Source organism: Mixophyes fleayi, chromosome 8 (genome assembly GCF_038048845.1).
Source record: "Mixophyes fleayi isolate aMixFle1 chromosome 8, aMixFle1.hap1, whole genome shotgun sequence".
NCBI lineage: Eukaryota > Metazoa > Chordata > Amphibia > Anura > Limnodynastidae > Mixophyes > Mixophyes fleayi.
Genome location: NC_134409.1, coordinates 24554898 through 24571240, shown reverse-complemented (window position 1 = coordinate 24571240; position 16343 = coordinate 24554898).

Here is a 16343-nt window from a genome sequence, read left to right as displayed (position 1 = left end):
CAAGTGCAAAGGAGAGAAACAAACACAGACTCATAGAAATTCTAATTTCCTTCTATTGACCTTCAGCCACCCTTGTCGCTATCCTGGTAATTAGATCAGGCTCACTGGACTCAGAAGTGACCCATGTCATGTTAGTGGAAATATCTAGAGATCCACATCTATATAATTCAGTAAAATAGAGTACTGTCAGCCGTAGACGTTGAATACACGTTTTTGAAAAGTGTTATTGATAAATGTAAGGTTATACAATATTTATTGTATTTTAGCTAGCAGCATAAACCAAACAGCACTTGTGAGCAGAGCTGCCAAAATTTCTGTAACCTACCCAGGGGCACCTGGTAGGGTATCACATGCAAAGGAGGAGGACACTGACTACTCACCACGTAATAACTGGCAGAATAAACAATTATTATATTTAATGACTGGTGGAATACATGTATTTCTTTTATACAGGAGTATGTTGTGGAGGTTGGAGCCCAGTAGTGATGGTGAGATAAGGAGGGGGTTGGCAAAATCAAAAATACAAGCCTGGTTTTAACTGATGTGACATGATAACAGCTACTGAGAAATGCATCCAGTATATACTGTGCACGGTTCAGCCACAATACCACCTGCCTCATATTGTGTAGGTCCCCCTCATGTCGCCAAAACACCCCTGACCCGTTGAGGCATGGACTCCACAAGACCTCTGAAGGTGTCCTGTGGTATCTGGCACCAGAACCTTAGCAGTATATCTGTTAAGTCCTGCAAGTTGCGAGGTGAGGCCTCCATGGCTCGGACTTGTTTTTCCCACACATCCCACAGATGCTCAATCAGATTGAGATCTGGGGAATTTGGATGCCAAATCAATATCTTAATCTCTTTGTCATGTTCGTCAAACCATTCCTGAACAAATTATGCAGTGTGGCAGGGCGCATTATCCTACTGAAAGAGGCCACTGCCATCAGGGAATACCAATGCCAAGAAGGGGGGTATACTTGGTCTGCAAGAAGGTGGTGCACTGTATGTTGTGACACCTTTCTATCATAGCCAGCATTATTTTTTTCAGCACTTTGTGTGACCGTAGCTCTTTTGTGGGATTGGACCAGATGGGTTAGCCTTCGCTCCTCATGCGCATCAATGAGCCTCAGACGCCCATGACTGTCACGGTTCACCGGTTGTCCTTCCTTGGACCACTTTTGGTAGGTACTAATAACTGCATACCGGGAACACCCCACAGGGCCTGCCATTTGGAGATGATCTGACCCATTTGTCTAGCCATCACAATTTGGCTCTTGTCAAAGTGGCTCAGATCCTTAACACATCATCTTCAAGAACTGATTGCTCATTTGCTGCCTAATATATCCCACCCTTTAACAGGTGCCATTGTAACAAGTACACTTCACTTGTCAGTGGATTTAATAATGTGGCTGATCGGTGTAAGTGCTGCTGTAAACCCAGAGGTTTTAGAAGGCCATCTTTAAAATCAGGTACTGTCAATGGAAATGAGGAATAGTTTTGCAGATTGTCATCACAGTGCCCAGTAGTGAGGTAATTTACAGACATAGAGGCAGATGGAAACAAACACACAAGCAGCAGGTGGTGTAACCATCCTTCTACTGATATAATGATTATTTTTATTATTATAATAATACCATGTCACATTCCCAACTTTAAAATCAGAATAAATTTGGTCAAATCCACCCAAATCACATACCAACCTGCCCATGCTTCTCTTGTTTCCAGTGAGATCTCACACTTTCCCCAAGTCCCTTTGATGTCTAAAAATCGTGACTGTTTGCAGGTATGTATTGTGTTATTTGTGCACCAAATATTATGCAACACTGTAGACAATTACTTATTAAAATAGAGGAAAACCGCTGGCTTAACACAAAAGAGCCCATCTAAGGGCTCGTTCACACATATGCATAGAGAAAATGGGTTAAAATGCATGAAAACTACTGCATGCTATATCATTTTTAATGTGTGTGCTTTTCATGTTGCATTTGTATTAATAAAACCTATTGTAATTGCAGCATGATAAATAGGGAGTGGTATGTTCTAAAATATGAAATGCTATAGTGAGAATGGCACCATTGACTCTAATTGGTCCTATTTTTAATGCACTTTTCATGCATTTATTAAAGTAAAAAAATTGCAAAGAAAGTGGATAGATGTGATCGAATCATAAGGGGACATTTATATGTGAGGAAGCCATAACACCATTTTTACATCAGTATTAGAGAACCTCCATTCCCAACAGCAACCCCTAGACCTAAGAATGGATCTCAAGGTGGTAATTCTAGTTATCATTTATTTAGCACATTCTACAAAATGATAACTAGAGTCTGATTGGTTGCTATAGGCAACATCTCCACTTTTCAATCCCGACGAAACTCATAGCTTGACAAATTTACCCCAAGGTGTCTAGTGGAAGAAATTGAAACGTCTATACTAAGAAATAATGTATCTCACTATGGTGGCAAGCCAGCTATTTTGCTAATGAGGTCAGTGCTTTCAAATATAAAGAAAATTCACTGATATATCCCATTTTAAGATATCCTGTTGTTAATGTTGAAGTTAAAAAAACAACTGGTCACTTCTCATGCAAAAATAGTTAAAGCAGATACACCAACAACACCTGTGAAAAACTTTGATTACATTATTCAATTTACAAATTTATTTTTAGTTTGGTCCAAACTAAAAAAAAAGTAGTTTATAAGAAATTTGAAGTGAGTAAATAGTGGCCTATAATTTGTTCACTTTATATATTTTTGAAACTTTTAAATACATTGGGCCTGATTCATTAAGGAAAGTAAAGCAAGAGAAAAGAGTAACTTTGCACCTTGGCAAAACTATGTTGCATTGGAGGGGGATGTATATTTAAAATGTGACAGCAGATTTATAGTTGCTGTAGGGTCTGTCCTAGATCAACTTTATATTTCAGTGTAACAATAGAGCTATCAAGTATGTGTGCTACATGAAAAAACAGCCAGTATTTATATTATGTGCAAAATAATAAACTAATTTGCACCCCCTGCATTGTAACATGGTTTGTCCTGGAGAAAAAGTACTCATTTTTTGCCTTACTTTCCTTAATGAATCAGGCTCAATGTATTTCAAAACCAATGGTAAAATGTGTATTATATGTTGTTCCTGTTTAGTGTCTTCTGAACAGTTTGGTATTTTGCATATCATATAGTCCTTGATTCACTCGCTCAATTAAGTCTCAGTTATCAAATAGTTCTTAATTTGTTTTGGTATTTCATTAAGTCTAACAAGTGTTTCATGTTAAACTACAACCAATTTCATGGCATTTACACTGTATATACTGTCATTAACATGAGTGCACTCTTGTGTTTCCTGACAACTACACTGTTGTCACTACAAATACTCAACAAGGTGGCCCTTTGTCCTGAACAGACAACAGGTTGTATATATTGAATATAAATACAGGTGATTAATGCTGACACACCTCTAGGTGAACATCATTTCAACAAATGCAATACAAAAACTATATTCAGTATTGAAGAATGAATCAACATCAGACTTGGCAAACGGTAATTTAACGATGTCAATTATGCCACAGATGTAGTATCCTTTACATTAAATGGAATTTGGCATTGTCCAAGGCAGTCCATGTATCCAGGTGGGGGGCACTAGCATGTCAAGTACACAAGACTTCCTACCCCCGTATGTAACTAAACTACTCTAGAAGGTTTACAGTACAATATAACTTTGTAAGTAGTATTGGTGGATGACAATGGTCTGTAAATCTACCAAGGAAGCAAAGAAAACAAAATCAAACAAAAACAATTTATTCATAGGTAAACAATTTGAGGTTAGTGAAAAGTGCAGCCCTTATGACAAGACACAAGTGTATTGTCAATCATGTCAATATTGTGTTGTGTGGTAAACCACCACACAATCCCTGATCCGTTTTGGTGTAGATGTTGCTTCTATTTTCAGATGTGGACACATTTTAATATTGCATGATAATGTGTCAGCAAAAAATGCTTGTCAGTAAATACATTTTTTAGGGGTTGGTAACCCTGGTAGCAATGGATTGTTGTAGCTCGATTATCATGTTGGCCATCAAAACCCATTCAAAGCAATCTGAACCTTGTGCCTGTGTACTATTTTTGCCATAAAAGCTGTCTGATCTACAGATCTTGGTACTTAATTATTAACTTTTAATTACTACCCTATACAGGTAAGGAAAGCTGCCATTAAAATCTGTTAAAGAATAATGTAGCATGCATGTCCATATTTTCTGCACAATTCAACTACTGTATTATAGATAACTCTGCACAGGACATGGGAGGAGAATGCAGATTATTTGCACCATGCCGCTGAATAAATTTAGGACTTATGACCGACTCCAGAAATACCCAAATTTATGCACACGCAAACCCAGCAGTAGAGCCAAATAAATCAACAACTTAAAAGGGCTGTAAAACACCTATGTGTCCACATCACTGCCCACGATAGGTGTACAAATTCCATGGACAGCATTGGTAAGTGCACACTGATGACCTTGGCATATATTTTTGACAGTCTCAGTCAGGGAGCTCAACTCAATTGTGAAAAATGCTGCTGCTCAATGACAACACAAGTTGGTTGCACAGTTACTAGTTGCTTCCACTTCAAATGAAAGCAGTATTTATCAAGTCACATGAACCCAGGGGTGGACTGACCATCTGGCAGTTCTGGCAAATGCCAGAAGGGCTGCTGGCTAGATGGGCCTGTGCAGGGACCTTGGTCACGACAATGTAGTCCCCAGTTAATGGGGTCGGACCTAGCCTACCAGTGGCTTCCTGGTGGCTGACTTCTCCCCAGGAACCAGCCACCTTACTAAATATGCCGCACGTATCTGCCCAACTCTGCTCTGCCCCCCCTATCCTGATCCTCACCTCCTCTGTCCCCTGCTCCAGGCCGGTGCACACATCTCGAATCAGACCGCCTGTCTAAGCTGACAGCTGCGGCTCCCTCCTCGTCCAGCACCCAGTAGCAGGACAGAACACACCATAATCAGGTATGTTAATGTATTTTCTCGTGCTGCAATGTATTTTTTTAACTACCCTTTCTTGGACTTGGGGCATTATTCTGTGGTATAATGTGATATGGGGGCACTACTCTGTGGTATAATGTGATTTTGAGGCACTATTTTGTGGTATAATGCGATTTAGGGGCATTACTCTGTGGTATAATGGGACTTGGGGGCACTACTCTGTAGCATAATGTGATTTGGGGGCACTATTGAGGCATAATATGATTAGGGGTACCTTTGTGGCATAATATGATTTGGGGGCACTATTGAGGCATAATATGATTAGGGGTACCTTTGTGGCATAATATTATTTGGGGGCACTATTGTGGCATAATATGATTTGGGGGCACTATTGTATGGCATAATATAAATTGAGAGTACTACAATGTGGCATAATATGACCTAGGGATAGTACTGTGTGTCATAATTTGATTTGGGGGCTCTATAGTGACTTAATATCAATTGTGGGCATACACTCAGGTGTGAGGGATGTGTGGTTGCGCCCGTTTTCGGCACCGCCGCTGCGCGATGCAACACATTTTGTTTCCTGCTCATCTATGTAGGGGGGCCCCAAAAAGTCACTGTGCCCAGACCCCAAATTTCTCTTGGCAGTCCTGTACATAAAATTACCTGATACTGGTGCGGCCTATGCTGGAAATAGAGTGAAGCTGTGCATAATACATTGTATCCCACGGGACACCGTATAACAATGAACTTTGCAAAAAGTATTGTAATTATTATTATTATCATCTGGAACCTGTGTGCTTTAAATGCCAGGGCTGATTTTTACTCCCAGTCCGGCCCTGCATGAACTTGTTCTTCAATAGTCCAAAGGTAAGTTCTATCACACCTCATTATATATGTGTTGGGCAGAAGTGTGTGAAGGCACCAGAGGGTCCAATAAATAGGAGTGACACCCATATCCTGAATGACCTGAAATGACACACAGCAGTCATATTATGTTTACTGCAAATATATTGCAGTTAGTACATGTTAAGCATATAAAGCAAGGTTCACGTACATAGTAATGCTGATTATTACATACCCAGTAGCCATCCCTCTGGCATTTCCCCTCTCCTAAACTTGACATAGAGGGATGACTGGTGCATGATATAAGCATCATGGCATGAAGCAGGATAGCCACTCATGACATGCATGTTTGTATCACAGACCACCTGCACATTCAGAGGGGCATATTCAATTGTCGCGGCGTTAAAACTACTACCGTTATTACGGTAGTAGTTAGCTGGACTTCAGCTCGCGGCTCAGGGAGCTGCGAGCTGAAATCCAGTGAGAAAACTACCGTTATAACGTTTTTTCCGCGCACTATTACCGTAATAATGGTGATAGTGCACGGAGCGTGAGATTTTCTGTGTTTCCGCCGACAATTGAATATGCCCCAGAGTGTGATAGTTTGTCTCTGCTCTGTGTGGAGGTGGTCCCAGCCCAATATGTGTCTGTTTTAGAGCTCCCAAGACATTAGGTAGTCCTGAGAGCCTATTGAGAGACACCTTTAATCTCCTGGCTGGGGAAGCAGATATATGTGTGCAACAGTTTTTTAGAGCACTTAACATTTGAGAAAAGTGGCTGGAAAATGTCATCGGTGTAATATCTACAACTTGTGATCACACAGATTGGAATGAATCTGTGGCCATAAAGTGGATAGCACATAACAAATTGTGCTGCCCAGATATTGCATAGAAGCGTAATGTTCTAAGCTACGGGGTGAGAGTTAGCTAAACACACCTAGTCTGCTGGGGCTCGGACCCTACTGCTGGGGCTCCTCCTCTTCCTCCCTCCTGCTCCTCTCCTCCAAAATCCTCAATTCAATCACTTCCATAGCACCATCCAACATGTTTCTAAACCACACCATCTTGCCACACCCACTGTTGCAAAAAGGTTTGGGACCTTTTAGTATAGGCATTATAGCCCAGCATCTCGTCTCACAATCATATATTTTCTTCTGTCAGTTTTCCTGTGATTTTTTTTCCTGCGGTTTGTGGAATCGCTGCTCTGTAAATCTGTAGCTCTGTATACTCAGTAAAAAAAAAATGGGACGGTGATTTATAATGTGGTGCTTTGTGATATGGTGATTTCCCAGTGTTTTGTTTTGTTTTTCTTTAGTAAACCTCCCAAAAAACGGTTTCCTTAGTACTGCACTTTAGTAAATTTCCCCCTATATCTTCAAAATCCAAAAGTTGATGAAGAGCGGTAGGTAAAACATCCAGTAAATTCTAACCATGAAATAGTCAGCACTTAGAAATATGAAAAAGTATAAGAAATCTATTTATGTAGCCCATAAAAGCAAACACAGAATGTCCAAACACAGAATTCCCAAGGAATGTCAGGATGGTAGAAACAGCAACTGTCGTAGTTCCGGCAATTCACACAAACAAACCAAAGTATATAAAGTTCCATGTGACCCTGCTGCTTGCTAGAAGCACAGTCCCCTCACTAGCCATCGGCCACTGATTGGCGTCGGTTGCCCCACCCTCAAGACAGGTTCAGCTATTTAAGCTTTCTCCCCAGTACTAACTAGCTAAGTCACACTCAGGTGCTCGATATGTAATCCTGAGATCTGTATGTACTGAACAGTGAAGAGTTAACCCTATCTGCAGCCTAAGCCTGCAGACTCCCAGAGAAATTATCAGTCTGCCCTATTTGCCTTTGTATATATATATATATATATATATATATATATATATAAATATATACTGGCGCTACTCCCATTATTTGGTAGTGGACAGTCTGAATCAGAAACCAGAGAGTTGATCCGGATAAAATTTAAGAGGAAAAATAAAGAAAACAGCGCCTTCTAGTCTACTCTAGTCTAGTCTACTAAATATCCCTGGTTACCTGTTGAATAACTACTTTCCTATATCGCTGGAGCTCCTTAGTTAGTTTTCTATGGTGCTATTTTAGGTGATCTAACTTACTGCAACAAAAGGTGCTGTTTTCTTAATTTTTTCTCTTAGATATAGATATATAGATATATATAGATATAGATATAGATATATATGGATTTTGGCTGCATGTTTTACGCTGTAATTTTTTGAGTTTGGAGTCTGGGGAGTGTGTATTGTACCTGTCACTGCTTTAGACGTGTGTGCTCGGATATAAACGTGTACACCAGGACTATGATGTAGCATAAGGCAGAGATCAATGTATTATGACACAAGTACAAGGGGCAGACAAGATAATCTACCCTTCCTGTGTCAAGCAATGATAACTTGCCTGATATCAAGCACCGTGGGTCATTTCCAGGACTATAAACTAAATCAAAGGCACAAGTTCAGAAATCAAGTAGAAGATTAATTTGGTCTTAGTCACAAGCCTCAATTACAAAGGGATAATAGTTACAACGTTCTTTTAAATTTCTTATACAAAAGTTTTCTAGGTTTAAATGATGCATTTACTCCTATAACACTAGGGATTAGACTTTCCATCAGAAATTGAGGTTTGCTTCACCCAAGACTGCCATCTGCTGACAAAATATCTAACATGTTCATTATGAAACACCACTTCCAACCCCGCCACTTGTTCTTATATGTATACACTAAATGTTGGCACCAGTAATTTATACAAATTTATACAAATATGTCAAAACAGCTGCATATCAGCAGCGGAACGTTTTTTTGGTATTTGCAAACACAAGCAGGATTTTCATGGAGCTCACCACCAATAGATTGCATAGTGTGTCTAGTACTAGATCTATGTCAACAGCTAACATCTGACATAATGATAATTTATTTCACTAGAGCGCAATAATACCTATTTAATTGATTGCACATGTAATATCTCACACATGTTATGACTTTTTATTCCTGCGAATCTGCTCGTCAGATCCGTAACTACAAATCTTGGTGCCTGAGGCAAAATATCCCGTCACTCCCTCCAAGTTTAACCAAATTAACCTAAAATATCAATTTCCCTAGTTATGGCCATTATGAGGAAAGTGAGAAGGTTCAGGGACAATGGACTCATACACTAATATACATATAGACAGTGATGGAAGTGAGGATGTATATGGTGGTGCTGACTTCATTGTAAGACTATTACATTCCATTCACTTACATTCCCAATATATTTTCCATATCGCCACTTTTAAATTTCCACTTCGACCACTCACAATTTTGCCTAAGAAAGAACACAGCCATACATAAAGAATGGTACCAAAACATCCTCCAAGAGCAACTTCTCCCAACCATCCAAACAGTTTGGTGATGAACAATGTCTTCTCCAGCATGATGGAGCACCTTGTCACAGGGCAAAAGTGATAACTAAGTGGCTCGGGATCAAAACATCGAAATTTTGGGTCCATGGCCAGGAAACTCCCCAGACCTTAATCCCATTGAGAACTTGTGGTCAATCCTCAAGAGGCGGGTGGACAAACAAAAACCCACAAATTCTGACAAACTCCAAGCATTGATTAGGCAAGAACGGGCGGCCATCAGTCAGTATGTGAAGATGATTGACAGCATGCCAGGGCGAATTGCAGAGGTCTTCAAAAAGAAGGGTCAACACTGCAAATATTGACTCTTTGCATAAACTTAATGTAATTGTCAATAAAAGCCTTTGACACTTATGAAATGCTTGTAATGTTACATCAGTATACCATAGCAACGTCTGACACAAAGGTCTAAAAACACTCAAGCAGCAAACTTTGTGAAAACCAATATATGTGTCATTCTTAAACCTTTTGGCCATGATTGTAGATGCATATACACATATAAAACTGTGTATTGAATTTAAATAGACACATTCTGCTGCAGTTTTCTGCTGCCATGTGCCCCGATCATTTGAATTACCTGGCAGGATGGGAAGAGGGTATCGCCAAGGTTGTTATTTTTAGGTTTCAAAATGAATGTAGTATGCACTTTATTACATTTAGGAAAGGGAAATTGGTGTTTAGGCAATCATTGGAAACGTCTGGATATGAAAAGTAAAACTTTACTTTTCATGAATTTATAGTACTTGCTCCTTAAACCAACTGGGCCAGGAGATTTATTATCATGTAAAAATGCAATAAACTGGCCAAGCTCCATTTCACTTATATATCTCTTTGTGCACTGGTGAGCTTAGGTCATTTTGCCTCTCACAGCAGTAGCTGATGTAATCGTGAGATACCTGGGTTTGATCATGCAATTTTTCCTTTGCAATTGTATCACATTTGCTAATATTCAGCCAGCCTTATTTCCCCATCTATAAAATGTTTTTAGTATAATCTACCTCTATTTGGGCTTTTGATAACAAAAAGCTTTCTAGTGATGGTCTCAATGGTGATACACAAAGTCAACCATTTACAATCATCATCATTATCATCAGCTATTTATATAGCGCTACTAATTCCGCAGCGCTGTACAGAGAACTCGCTCACATCAGTCCCTGCCCCATTGGAGCTTACAGTCTAAATTCCCTAACACACACACACACACACACACACAGATAGACAGAGAGAGACACTAGGGTCAATTTAATAGCAGCCAATTAACCTACTAGTATGTTTTTGGAGTGTGGGGGGAAACCGGAGCACCCGGAGGAAACCCATGCAAACACAGGGAGAACATACAAACGCCACACAGATAAGGCCATGGTCGGGAATCGAACTCATGACCCCAGTGCTGTAAGGCAGAAGTGCTAATCACTAGGCCACTGTGCTGTGTTATGGAGTTAGGATAAATCTAAGAGGAGATCAAACAGAATAGAGGAGACTTTAGACTCCTCAGCAAAAAATCCATGTGACCTCCTCCCCAGAGACTGATGGAGCTGCTTTGCAGCCTTTTACCAGCACCACGCAGGTGCAACTCCTGATTAACAGCAGATTGTCTTGGTAACCTGGAAGACCCGGAATGGGTCTGATGAATGGAGCCCATCTTTTATTTTCATTCATACCCCCAGGGACCTTTACCAGCTTTTCCTAAAGCTGAAAACAAACTTTGAGAAAGTTTTCCCAAACACATCAATCTCTTTGGGATTTTTAAAACGTACAAGACAGAAGTCTGTGAGATACAGTATATATCAGGGGCGCACGCAGGATTGTCAGGGGTTTCCCCCCCCCCCCTAACCAAAAAAAAACCATGAGAGAGAGCTGCTACGCATCCGCAGCAGCTCCGTTTCGGCAGCGCTGTCCTATACAGCAGCTGCGGCGCTGTATTGTATACAGCACCGCCGCGGACACTTCTTTGACAGCGCCGCAGCTGCTGTATAGGACAGTGCCGATATGGTTGGCACTGAGTTAGCGCAAGGGGGGTTTCTGGAGACTCAGAAACCCCCCCCCCCCTGCGTGCGCCACTGTATATCTTGCCTTTACTAACTTTCCCATCGCTTATGTCACAGTATCAAAATATTTTTAATGCCAAAAGAGCATAGATAGTATATTTAAACAATTTCTTCTGGGTGTATGTTGAATACCAATAAAAAAACGGGAGAATTGTAAACAATAATATTAAGATCGGGGATGGATATATTTTTACAGTTGCTGCTGGTTGCAATCACATGTTCTAGCACGCATACGCAAACACGTACCTTAATGATGCCCGAAGCTTGAATTGGAAGCGCTGCATGTGCTAGAGCTTGGCACACCCTTAATGTGCAATGCCTATGTGATTACGCCCCTCCCCTCCCGCTTAAGCCCATAAAATTGTAAGCTGTCATAAGTATCCTTTGCGCTCAAAGATAAATTCCATACACTTGCGTTCTCTGATGTATAGTTCATTTTCGGGCACGTGCTGAGCAATTTCACGCAAAACACTGCACATATCAGCATTTACGTTCCTTAAAGAACCAGGTCCTAAATGCTCTGATTTATTCTCTGTGGCTTATTACTAAGTTGTTACAACTCTACACAGATATTAACAGTTCTGCTTTGTTATTTTCTGATATCTTGTTACTTCAAAACTTGTAACCTTCTGGCATAATGATTCTGTATTTTATGTAGACTCTTTGAAAAGATTATACTGTGTCAAAGAAAACACCAATAAATTGCTGCATAGATGATACTACGTTCCCTCTAGGCTCCATTTTATATACCCTCAAACAAGTCCAACATGTTGGAGAGACTGTGGCCATACTGGCACCTTCATACATACATGGTGGGACTGCCCCAAACTGCGCCCGTTCTGGACAGAAGTTCTCGCATTAGCAACAGCTATAAACCGCTTATGGTGGACCACATACTATACCATCTTTAACCTTTACCGGAGTTAACTTAACAAACTAAAATAACGACACAGAGACTTGAATTGGCGTTTGAAAAGTCAGGAATTTATTAGAGGCGAACCTGCTGGGGAAAAATTGGTGGCCAACCTAAACAGACCAATCAGCATCCAGGCCACACCTACCAGTTGTAAATTCCGTCCAAACTAAATTGGACCCGGCTAGGCGTAAAATGTCAAACTCCCCCATTTGGCATATTAGCTGAGGCCCGCCCACCTAAGCGGAGCCCCTTAACCCCGAAGGGCTATTCTAACTAATTGCCCAATCCCTTTAAGAGGAGAGTGCCTACTACGCCTTCAATGTAACAAAATGGCCGCTGATTGGGCTGCTTACTGCCACTTGTGAAAACAAGTACCAGTACCAATACTACAAATAGGGGATGGGTGGGTGGGTGAACAAATCTATCCGGCAAGAGGAAGTCACATCCTTTTTCCTATATGTTATAAGCCTTCTCTGGGAAACTAAACCCCTCCCCTTCCGGCTCTACTGATTGGATAACTCAGGTTTCTACCACAACCCAGATAAGTTAACTCCTGGTATGCCTGTACTTTTTCTACTGCCTGCCCCCTCAGCGTTTATATCACCTCGGTCTCATTCAATCCCTCTGTTGTATTTCTTGATACTCCTGTGCCCTCCGATCCTAAGCACGTATAACTGCCTCTACCTCTCCCAGACTTCCCAACACACACCCATAAGCTTCTTCGGCATATAATCAGCGCAGCTACCTGTCAAATAGCTGCCCATTGGAAGAACCCCACACCTCCAACGCTCCAAATGGTCTGTGGTCGGATCTGGCCAGGGCCGGATTAACCCGAGGTCTAACTGGGCTATAGCCCAGGGGCCTCGGGCATCCAGGGGGCCCTTCAAACTCCTCAGCAGCATTATTGATCGGTCGGGGGCGGGGGCGCCCCCGGCCCGATCGATGCTGCTGAGTACTGTCAGTGCAGTCCTCCGTCCCGGCGCGCTGTAGTCTGCTTACTGAGGAGATCTCGCGAGAGTTCATGAACTCTCGCGAGATCTCCTCAGTAAGGAGCTTACAGCGCGCCGGGACGGAGGACTGCACTGACAGGTAAGTGCTTGGGGGGGTCCTCGCGGGGGGTGGGGGGCAGCGGACGGCTCACATTGGGGGCCTCGCGGGGAATGGAGGGCCCCTTAGCCCAGGGGCCTCCATTCCCTTAATCCGGCCCTGGATCTGGCACACCTATCAGATGGAACACATTACCAGCGTGTTTAGGGGCTCCTCTGTGTCCTTCAACAAACTGGGCTTCATATTATAACCAACCTCTGCTTCAATTCACTACTGGAAATACCAGATTGAACTAAAACATAAAAGCGTGAATTCCTCCTCCCTTCCCCTAACCCTCCCAATCTGTTCTCCCCCCCCCCCCATTTTGCCTTGTACTACCCCCTCAGCCCCTCTTCTTTATCTTCTCCCCCTTATTTGTATAATTTAAAACAAAACAACATCTTCATGGTACCATGCTGATATGAAGCTGAATTTGTTTGTAAAAGCTCTGTGAGAGAGTGTCATACTCACTGTTAAATTTGTATGTGCATTTGTCATCTCACTAATGTACCTTTCAAGAGTTTTATATTTTGTAATACTGTTCAAGATAAGATGTTACTAATGAAACGTATTTAAAAAAAAAAAAGATTATAAAACCATGGGCGGATCTCCACAAAAATGGGTCTAATACTGAAGACAATTATAGCGTTTTAATAGTGACAGGAGGAGGATGTTCTCAAAGGATGTTTCTACAAAGAAAATTATGTCTGCATATTTTTAATGTGGGATATTTCGATCCAATTAGTGGAAATCCAATGTGTGGTAATAAAACAACCTATAACCACAATTTTTTTCGCTCATTTCTCCAAATAAATCAACCACGCGGGCTGATTAAATACTACTGATATGAATTAGTTGAAATTTGTCAATAATGTCATTGATAAGAAATGTCATATCTATATCAGTCTACAATAGCAATCTTTAAAATGCACCTGTAGAAGCCTATAGTGGCAATTTATAGTAAAATACTTGAATGTATAATTATTAGTGCACTTCAAATATACTGTACATTGGTACTCAGCGTAAAACTCATAGGGTATATAATAGCTATTTTTCACTGTAAATCCTAACACCTGCTGTTCTAATTTTGGTATATATTGACGAATATCTCAAATAGCTAATATGAATCGTTGCATTTCAACAGTACTGGCATTTAGTTAGACCATAATTGATTATAACTGTGCTCCGTAGGTTTCATTAGTATCAATAGTAGGTTAGTTTATTTCAATTTAGCAGCAGTAGCAAACATGCATCCAGTGCTCAGTTGTGACTAGGTTCACAAATATTTACTATTGCTAATATACAGTATACAATGTAACTGTAAGTACGTTAGCTTAAGCCAGTGGCGCACTCAAGGGGGGTTTCTGAGTCTCCAGAAACCCCCCCCCCCCCGCGCTAACTAAGTGGCCACTATAGCTGCACTGTCCTATACAGCAGCCGCGGCGCTGTCAAAGAAGCGTCCGCGACGGTGCTGTAGTGTATACAGCACAGCCGCGGACGCTTCTTAGACAGCGCCGCGGCTGCTGTATAGGACAGCGCTGAAGAAACGGAGCTGCTGCGCATGCGCAGCAGCTCTCGCGGGGGGTGGTTTTTTTGGGGTCAGGGGGAAACCCCCCTCCCCCGACAATCCTCCGTTCGCCCCTGCTTAAACCATTTAAATTCGGATCACAAGGGGGAGGGCCCTCACGGGGGAATGGAGGCCCCATTAGCCCAGGGGCCTCCATTCCCTTAATCCGGCCCTGGCCACATAGACTGTTTATAGGACTGGCGCAGCTGTTTTTTAGTGTGGGTTGAACAAACTACTTCTTAGAGACAGCATTTTGGGAGGATTTTCATCTTTTCTTCACCCATACAGTAGCTGGTTGGTGAGATATAGAGACGAACTGCAGGCAGAGTTCATTTACCCTGTGAGTATTGCTCCCAGATCACCTAATTCCACACACTAAACCCTTTGCATATGCACACCCCCACACCTGTACCCCACTACACAAGTGTCATAATGTGGAATGACGGACGATTACTATGGAATTACAGCTGTTTCATACAGAATGTCAATGCAAAAATGTGAGAAAAAATGTTGTTCTGTTATGGAAAACGCCCCTATTTCTCCCAGATCCCCTAATCCCACACACTAAACCCTTTGCATATACGCTCCCCACAGCTCTACCTCATAATGTGGAATGACGGACGATTACTATGGGAATTACAGCTGTTTCATACAGAATGTCAATGCAAAAATGTGAGAAAAAAATGTTGTTCTGTTATGGAAAACGCCCCTATTTCTCCCAGATCCCCTAATCCCACACACTAAACCCTTTGCATATGCGCTCCCCACAGCTCTAACTCATAATGTGGAATGACGGTCACTGACGATTACTATGGAAGCTGTTTTAGACAGAATGTCAACGCAGAAATGTCAGTAAAAACTTGCATTTCTCCCATAAAAACACCCTTTTATCCACATTATGACACTTGTGTAGCGGGGTACACAGGCGTGAGGGAGCACATATGCAAAGGCTATAGTGTGTGGCATTAGGGAGTCTAGGACAAATATGGGTGTTTTCCATGACAGAACAGCATTTGTTTTTGACAATTTTGCATTGACAAGATGTATAAAACAGCAGTCACTCCATAGTAATCGTCCCTCATTCCATATCATTCCACATGTAAAACATGACCAAATATCCTAGCAATAAGTGTGTGGAAGATATAATTAGATTTTATAAAATATACATAATGTTTATCTTTCTTTCAGTCAATTGACATTTCTTTTAGCAGACTGGAACTGTCATTACTTTTAGTATGTTCCTTAATCTAGTCATGTAATTCAAAGCAATGAGTAAAAAAGAAGAACCAGGCTACTATAAATACATCCTATGTTAGTATTATAAGACAATATAAACATAGACAGTGTAATATGAGGTTTATTATACTGAGGATGTAATAAATTAGAACATGAGTGTAGAACACAACGGATACTCCACAATCTGCCGTCACCACGACAACCATCTATCCCCGCCCCTCTCCCCGCCG